Source organism: Prionailurus viverrinus, chromosome A2, assembly GCF_022837055.1.
Source record: "Prionailurus viverrinus isolate Anna chromosome A2, UM_Priviv_1.0, whole genome shotgun sequence".
In the NCBI taxonomy this organism is placed as follows: domain Eukaryota; kingdom Metazoa; phylum Chordata; class Mammalia; order Carnivora; family Felidae; genus Prionailurus; species Prionailurus viverrinus.
Genome location: NC_062562.1, coordinates 37654049 through 37663036, shown reverse-complemented (window position 1 = coordinate 37663036; position 8988 = coordinate 37654049).

Below are 8988 nucleotides of genomic sequence, written 5' to 3'. Positions count from 1 at the left end.
TGCGCATTCCCAGACTTCCATTAAAACTACTGAGAGAAATACTTTTCTGGAAGGTCTTATTGACTGGCTAGGACATCAGCCTAGAGCTACGAGTGGCTACTTTTGCTGTGAAAAAGGTCCATCTAAAGAATAGAAAGAAAAAAAAAAACAGAAACAAAAGAGAAAGAGGTGGAAGCTCAGAATAATACTGACAGCTGAAACGGAGACCAAGATGGGAATCCAAGAAGGGACCTAAAATCCAAAACTGGGAATAAGAATTAGAGATATACTGATACCTCATTTGAGCTCCCGGATCTAGCCATGCCCGAAGGTAGAGATAAACTCCTGGATTTGCCATCATTTGAGCCAGTAAATTTTCTTGTATATGCCAGCATGAGCTGGCTTTCTGTCTTTGGTACTCAACTAGCCCTAATGACTGTACTACAGGGTGGGGGAGGGGGGACTTCAGAGAGAGAACAGCATGTGTGAAGTCCCTAGGGTAGAAAAGAGCATTCCAAGTTCAAGAACCTGTAAGATCTGTATGTCTGAAGCTGCCAAGTGTGGGGCAACGTATAGGCGAGATGGTTCTCGAGACAGAAGCAGGGGCTGGACAAATCGTTGCCGTGGCTTCGTGAGAGTCAAGTGACGTGTCAAAGACATGTTCTAAACTCTTCTGTCATCTCGCAGGTAAAATTAGGACTCCAAGCCACTCTGGTATTAGAGAGAAAAATGACATCTCCCTGGGGCTAGAAGAGATGCAAAATTAGAGTTTTTGTGCTTCCACCAAGCCCAGTGTAATCGAAGATGCCAAAAAGGGATGGTTTCTCCAGGTCATTGGAAAATGACTTGGGTAAGTTTTATAGCATTTGTCTCATTTTTTTGATCAAAGGAAATTTGCCTTCAGGCTTGACTGCCTGCAAGTCTCAAATGCAGAAATCACAGCTTAACAGAGAGAGAGAGGTCACTAACATTGAACACAGCTTTCCCCAACTGGGGATGTTTCCAAACATGTGTTCCTAGGCTCGAATAGGCCTGTCGCTTAAGAGGAGGAAAGATACTCAAGAAGAGACCAAGATGAGACACATCAAGAATTGGACTCAAAGGGCGGACTCTCCTCCCTCCCACTCCAAGCCCTGCATCTCCCTGCGTAGAAACCTCACGCCTTCGTAGCAGAGGAAGGTTGCTGCAGCTGTAACACGGCTGGCACACAGCTGTATGGTAGAGTCACTGTTTCTGCTCAGCGTCCAATTCGGACTACCTGCTGTCTGTCCGTGGCATACCAGCTGCTCAATATTTTGATTACGAGGCTTGTTTTCCTCTGTGCGGTACGGAAGCTGACCACAGGCGGTGCTCTATCTGTGAACCCTGAACGAATGTCCCCGGCTCTCACCACTGGAGAAATCTAGGGCAAGACACTGAACGACCCAACTTGGATCATCCCCTCATCTCCCAGCCAATCAGGATGACCAATGGCAGGAGGGACATCCTCTAACGGGCCAAGTGTGTGAGATACATGTTCGCCAGACCCACCAGAATCATAGGGAATAGGGTACAACTATTTTATCTTGAAACAAAACAAAACAAAACAAAACAAAACAAAGAACAGTTGGGCTGGAAAGCCAAAACAACAACTGTCCACTACCCCTACTAGTGCTGAGTGTTGTGTTGAGCTCACAGCAATCAAAGACATACTTCCCAGCCCTGAAGTTGCTTATAATCTAGTCACACCTTCGGGACAGACCATTTATTTAACAAGCAGTTTTACTGAGTGCCTATAGGCTCTGGGAATTCAATAGTAAAACAAAGCAGAAGGGGCACCTGGGTGGCTCACTCGATTAAAGGTCCGACTTCATCTCAGGTCATGATCTCACAGTTCATGAGTTTGAGCCCCACGTTGGGCTCTGTGCTGACAGCTCAGAGACTGGAGCCTGCTTCAGATTCTGTATTTCTGTCTCTCTCTGCCCCTCCCCTGCTCACGCTCTATCAGGGGGAAAAGAAAAAAAAGCAGAAAATAACCCCTGCCACCTCAAGTTTCCTTTCCAGAAAGGGGAAAGAGACAATCATAGGTTTTACAGTGATAAGTGATTGCCAGAAAAAGCAAGAAGCTCAATGGGAAAGAAAGGACCAGGGAGACGGCTGGTGGGATAGTGGCCATAGTAAAGGCCCCAATCAAAGGTAAGATTTGAATAAATATCTCTAAGAAGCAAGCCAAGGAGTTATTCAGGAGAAAATCAATCTAGCTAGAAGGAAGAGAAAAGGCAAAGGCTCTGAGGCTGGAACATAGAGAGTCAGAAAGAGGGTCATAAGAAACAAGGATAGAAAATTAATGGGCAGCAGATGATTATATGTACCAATGGCCTCATTATGAGGACATTCGCTTTTCTTCTCCATGAGATGGAAGCCAGTGGAGGTTATGAGCATAAACATGGCATCCAATGACTTGGGCTTAAAAGGATTCTTTTGACTGCTGCACGGCAAATGCGGGGAAGCAAATATAGAAGCAGAGGGCTCCATTACAAGAAAGACTGGTGGCTGAGACACAGGGACAGCCGCAGAAATGGTGAGAAGGAGTTAAACTTTGAAAATAGAGCCAGTGGAACTTGCTGCTGAGTATGGTGTTCACCATGAGGAATAAAAATCCGTGGAGACCTGAAGGTTTTTTGGTGTGATCAACTGAAAGAATTTTTTTGGTATGAAACTGAAAGACAAATTGAAAGAACAGAGTTTCATCTACCAAACCAGGAAGATTACAAGACGAACACACTTATGGTAGTATCAGAAGAATTTTCTAGACTTTTAAACTCAGAACCTTCCTGCATATCTGTTTGTGATGTTGAGTAGGCAGCTAACCAAAGGAGCCTGGAGTTAGAGAAGAGGTTGGACCTACATACGTGCCGTATTATGTGTTAGGGGAAGGAAAGGGTCAACGATATTTTGGTTTCAGTAACACAGAGAAGGTAGAAAATCTTGTCCCATGAAAACAGAATCTAATTTGGAGAAAGTGGATACTTTGGACTCAGTGAAATCCAGTGTTTGGGGATCCAGCTGAATCATTTTGGGGCCAACATTAGATGACTTACCTACTGGACTTAAAATTGATGTCTTTGGGTAAAAAGTCTCTTATGCTAGCCTTGAAGGAAAGGGGATTTAGTTCCTCCTTAGTGCTAAAGTAAGTTCTGGAAGTAAAATTTTAATTTCCATCATGAGAACTAGAAAATTGTATTGAGTGGGAGTGTGCGCACGCGTGTGTGTAAAGAGGGAGAGACAGAGAAAGAGAGAACACAAGCAAGCATGTTGTTTATATACAAACAACTTCTAACCTCAAGTATTATTTCCTGGGTTAGATATTTTCTAAGAGTTAGTAATTTAAAAATAAACATTTTCAAAAAGATCAGTTCACCCTAGGTTCATTCTCTCTCCAAAGTCCTTCCTTAATTACAAAACCTGCATAACCCATTTCCTTTGGTGTGCAAAAAGGTGTGTAATTAAACCATCAGCATAATACCTATCTCCATGTAAAACCCGCACTTATGAACTTTAACTGCTGAATAAAAACTCCTATTACATGACCATTAAGTATTATGAATAAAGCAAGTCATGGTAGGACTTGATTAATTTTTATGCACTATGGATTGTGTCTAGAAGAAATTTGATTTTGGTGGTTGTCCTCCTAGGCAACCCCACAGACTTTGGTGGCTTCACCTCAGGAAAGGCATATGCTGAACTGACTCAGGGAAAAGGAGTCAGACCTCGCTGCGGACTTAACCTACTCGTAGGGTGACTCTGTTGAGGGAGAAACCTCAGCTCCCACTGATAAATCATCAATGCAATCAGCATTGGAAAGAAAGGGAGTGAGGGCAATGGGTGGGTAGAAAAAAACTGGCGATTCCCTTTGGTATAATTTCAAAAGCTGACAACTTTTTAGGTTAATACACATTTTAATTTTTTAGGTTAATACACAAAAGCCACAGTTTGCGACCTAAGTATTTCATCTGGAATTCCCCAAATCACCAGTTTGTGCACCAGGAGCTTGGGCTTGGAGACTCTTGGTTTAGGCTTTGTCAGGGAAAATGAAGATTTTGTGAATGGCTTCTCAAAATCCCCAACAACTTCTATTCTATGAACCTCTGAGTAGAGAAGCAGGATATAAAAGTAGTGTCTCTAATGAAAAAGAATTGAGTTTGACCAGCAGGAAGAAAGGAACGTTTGGAGCAACAATAACTACAATTTTGATGATTAGGTGTAGAAGTGTCAATACAGTGTCCCTGCTGAGACAGAATAACTAAGAATAAAAGGATTCCCATATGGAAAAGACCTAAGCTAGGTTTCCCAGGGTAAACCCAGAGATGAAGGATCCCATATCCAAATGGAATGAATGACCAGGAGATTACATTAAGAAAATGAGGGTGCCAGGCAGATAGCCTGAGAAGACTCTGGAGGGTCCTGGTACTTGGAGTGGTAGGAGAAACAGTGAAAGTGTTTCCATGACCTCCTTTCCAGAAGGCCTCAGGATTGGATAGAAACCAAAAACCAAGAGACTTATATAGTAGAGTAATAGTGCTGGAATCCACGTAGTATGGAGAATGGGTAACACAGGTAGAGGCAGAGATAGCCTCCCCTGAGTCTTTCCTCCTGCTCCTCATTCCCTCTGTATCCTGAAGTATACAAAATTCAAACTAAGGGAGTCTAGTCTTGGAAAACACCAGTGTCCAAGGTGGAAGCACAAGAAAATTCTGTGAGAGACAGATTCGGCTGGCAGAGAGGTGGAAAAACTTGTAGCGACAAGAGCAAGCTATGATAATGCTAGAGGGTCAGATACCCTTTCCCCTCCCTCAAGGCTTGGACTTCAGCTTCTTCCCAGAGTCCACTTTACTAAAAGAGTTAGTAGATACCTGCAGGCATGCAGGAACTCGGAGACAGAAATAAGATACCTCAGGAATACAATTTCTATTCAAGACAGATAGGAGTCATTTAAAATAGGAGGTCAAAATTAGATTTTCAGCATAGATCCTTTAGAGAACACGTCTAAAGGAAGTGCTACAGAAAAAGAAAAGTGAAAGTAAGTAAATAACATAGCAAAGCTTCTTTTGTGTACCAAAAGATAAAGCCAGTATACGTTCTTAATAATCCAAAACTAGATTCTAGAGGATACCAACATGCAGGTGTTGAGGTATGGACTCACATCTGAGAAAATTACAAGAAAAAGGGAGAGGAAACTAGAGTGGTTGTCTTATTCAGAGAGAATGCATTATTTTTACTAATTATAAGAAATTCATAGGGAAGCATAGTAATATAAATGATTATTAATAAATTAGGGGTAGCCCCTTGGATAAAGAAAATTGTATACAAATATTGAAAGCAGTGGGGTGGGGGTTGGAGAGAGAAGTAGAGCAGTATTTAGGAAAGAAGAAACATGAAAGCAAATTAAGTTTTAATAGGATAGTTTTACAGTAAATATAAGCATGTTAAAGTCAAAAATCAAAAAGAGACTGATGTTGAAGTGAAAAACACAAGCTAAGCTCTAGTAATGTGTTTTTTTTCCTACAAAAAACCACATTTAAACAAAAGGACAGAGTTTGAAAATAAAGCAATGAATTAAAAACAAACAAAAAAAATGAACCCAAACAAAAGAAGAGATACCCATTTCAATAGAAAGAAAGAAAAAAAAGAGGATTTGAAGGGGAGAAAAATCAAATGCACAAAGAAGTTACAAGCCTGACCAAGGAGTAAGAATGAAAAATGAAAGAAAGAAAAGAAAAGAAAAGAAAAGAAAAGAAAAGAAAAGAAAATGATAATAACACAACATGCGCCTAATAACATGCCCCCAAAACATATTGGGCAACAACTAGAGTTACAGGAAGAAATAGACAAAACACTGTAAATAACAAATGTGGCATACTCTTTTCATAATGCATGAGTCAAGCTTTAAAAGTCAGCACAAATATGGAACATCTAAATAAATTGATTTCTAGGTTCAGGGTAATTAAGTGTTTATGATGAGAACTGTATGCTAAACAAAACATGCATTATTTTTGTCATACATGGAACATTCCCCAAACTTATATGGATTAATTAGCCCTAGAGTAAATATTGCTCAGGCACTGCCTAACAAATCTTAAAAGCCAGACACTAAGGGATATAACCATTTCCAGTTAACTTAACTGCATCCCAGAATAAATCTCAAGAATGTTGGTAGGAGTAAAAAATATCTCCAGCCCCCAACTAGGTAAAATTCACGATACCTGATATGCAATAAATAAAATGCAAGGCACAAAAGGAGGCAGAAATATAGGACCCATATGAGGAGGAAAAAACAATACCAATAAATTCAAACTGTCCTGGAACTACCAAATGTATGTGACTTCACAGACAATATTAAAGCAGATATTATAAATGTATTATAGATCTTTAAGAACTTGAATTGAGACACAGAAAGTATTTCAAAAGACCCAAATTGCACCTCTACAAATGAAAACGACAATGTCTGATTGAAAAAAAATCAGGGCGTGGGATTAATGGCGATTTAGACACTGTAGAAGGCTAGTAAACTTCAAGCGACAGCAATAAACACCATGCAAAGTCAAAAATAGAAGAGAGAATAAACAAATCAAAAGAGAAGAAAGAAAAGGAAGGAATGTAAGAAAGGGAAGGAGAGAGGGAGAAATTAAGGGAGGAGAGAATGAATAGAAAAGAGCATCAGTGATCTGATACATGATACACCTGTAAGTGGAATCCCCGGAGTGGGGAGTAGGGCATACAAATTTGAATAAATGATCTGAATTTTTTTCCATATAGGCTGAAAGCTATAAACCCAGAGTCCAAGAATTTCTTTGAGCCCCAAGTATTAGAATCCTGCAGAAAACTAAACAAAGATTATGATCAAATTACTCAAAAAGAGGGATAAAGGAACTCTTAAAAGCAGCCAGAGCAAAACCCACGCATTTTGTAGAACAATGAGTGACTACAGGTTTGTTATCAGAACCAACACAGGTAAGAGGACAGTGGAGCAACATCTATCATATACTGAAACCAACGGTCAATGCAGCATTCTAAATCCAGCAAAAAAAAAAATCTTTGAAAAATGATTATGAGATACTTTTCCAGACAGACAAGAGCTGAAAGAATCCATCACCAGCAAACCTGCACTAAAAGAAACATAAAGGAAGTCCTTCCAATAAGAGAAAATGTCAACAGGTGGAAACATGGATCTACACCAAGAAATGAACGGTCCCCAAAATGTAAAAATCAGTTAACACGTGAGATTTTTAGATTTGACTTTCTTTGAAACAGAATTGCTGGACTGAACAAAAACCGTAACAATGTATTATGCGGTTTATAACGTATGTAAAAGTAAACGTGTAAAAACAATAGTACAAAGGTTGGCGGACAAGAAATCGAAGCTACTATTATAGAGTTATAATAATATGAAGGGGTGTAATGAAACCCTAAAATGGACCGATGAGTTGTACTTGTGCTAATTCCAAAGTAATGACTCAAATAAAAAATGCGAGAGTTTTAGCTAAGAAGCCAATGAAGGAAATAAAAGGGAATCATAAAAAATATTACAGGGGCATCTGGGTGTCTCAGTCGGTTAAGCGTCCAACTTCAGCTCAGGTCAAGATTTTGAATTCACAAGTTTGAGCCCCACCCCCCCCCCCCCCCCCCCAATCAGGGTCTGTGCTGACAGCTCAGAACCTGGAGCCTACTTCAGATTCTGTGTCTCCCTCTCTCTGTCCCTCCCCTGCCCATGTGCTCTCTCTGTCTCTCAAAAATGAAAACATTAAAAAAATTTTTTTAATATTCCAAAATAAGGGGGAAAAAAGAAAATGAAGAACAGATGGCCAAGATACAACTCATATAGTGAGATAATACACTTAAATCTAACCATATCAATAATGACTTTAAATGTAAATGGCCTAAATACTGCAATTAAAAGGGAGAGATTGTCAATTCGGAAAACAAAAGCAGTGACCACCAAATACTGTCTACAAGAAACACAATTTAAATACAAAAAACCAACTAGGTTAAAATAGGGGAGAAAAGATCTACTATATTTAAAAAGAAGCTAGGGGCATCTGCGTGACTCAGTGGGTTGAGCTTCTGGCTCTTGATTTCGGCTCAGGTCATGCTCTCGGGTTTGTGGGAACAAGCGCCATGTTGGGCTCTGCACTGATGCTGTGGAACCTGCTTGGGATTCTCTCTTCCTATCTCTCTGCCCACCCCCCTCAAAATAAACAAATGTTTAAAAAATAAAAGGAAGTTAAGTAAATAAAAGATATTCCATATATAAAAGAAAGCTAGAGGGGCTATGTTAAGTAGATATCATAGCAAAAAATATTAGTAGGAATAGAGAATCATAGTGATATTCATTAAAAAGGCACAAAAATCCTCCATATTCATGCACCGAATAAGAAAACTTAAAAATACATAGAACAAAAGCACATAGAGCCACAAGTGAAATAGAAAAATCCAAACTTATAGTGTGAGATTGACAGAACAAGTACACAGAAAATTAGCAAGGTTCTCTGTCTCACCACACCCAGATGTTGGACTCAGATGCTTCTGGTGCCCCATAAACACTCCTACCCTGGGTGTGGGGGGTGGGGGTAGCATCGCACACTAGAATGCCTACAAGGGTTCAGCCAAACCTCATAGAAAACCCCACATACTGTGTGCCTTCAAGTCACAGCCGAACCTCTCAAACAGTTGGGAGCTAGCCACACTTAAGCAGCACCGGGTAGCAGACACAGCCAGACCCACACAGACAGCTGCACTGGGGCAGACCGGCACACCAGCAAGTCCACACCAATAATGACCCAGACACAACAGGAGGGTGCACGTAACCCACAGAAGAGTCACTTCTGGGGCATCTGGTGCAGGTGACGGGGGAGTGTGCACTACTGTGTCACACCAGACACCCTCTCCATAAAGCCACTCCTTCAAGACCAGAAGACCTAACTGACCTACCTACTATATAGAAACTAACACAGAGGCGAAATGGGAAGACAG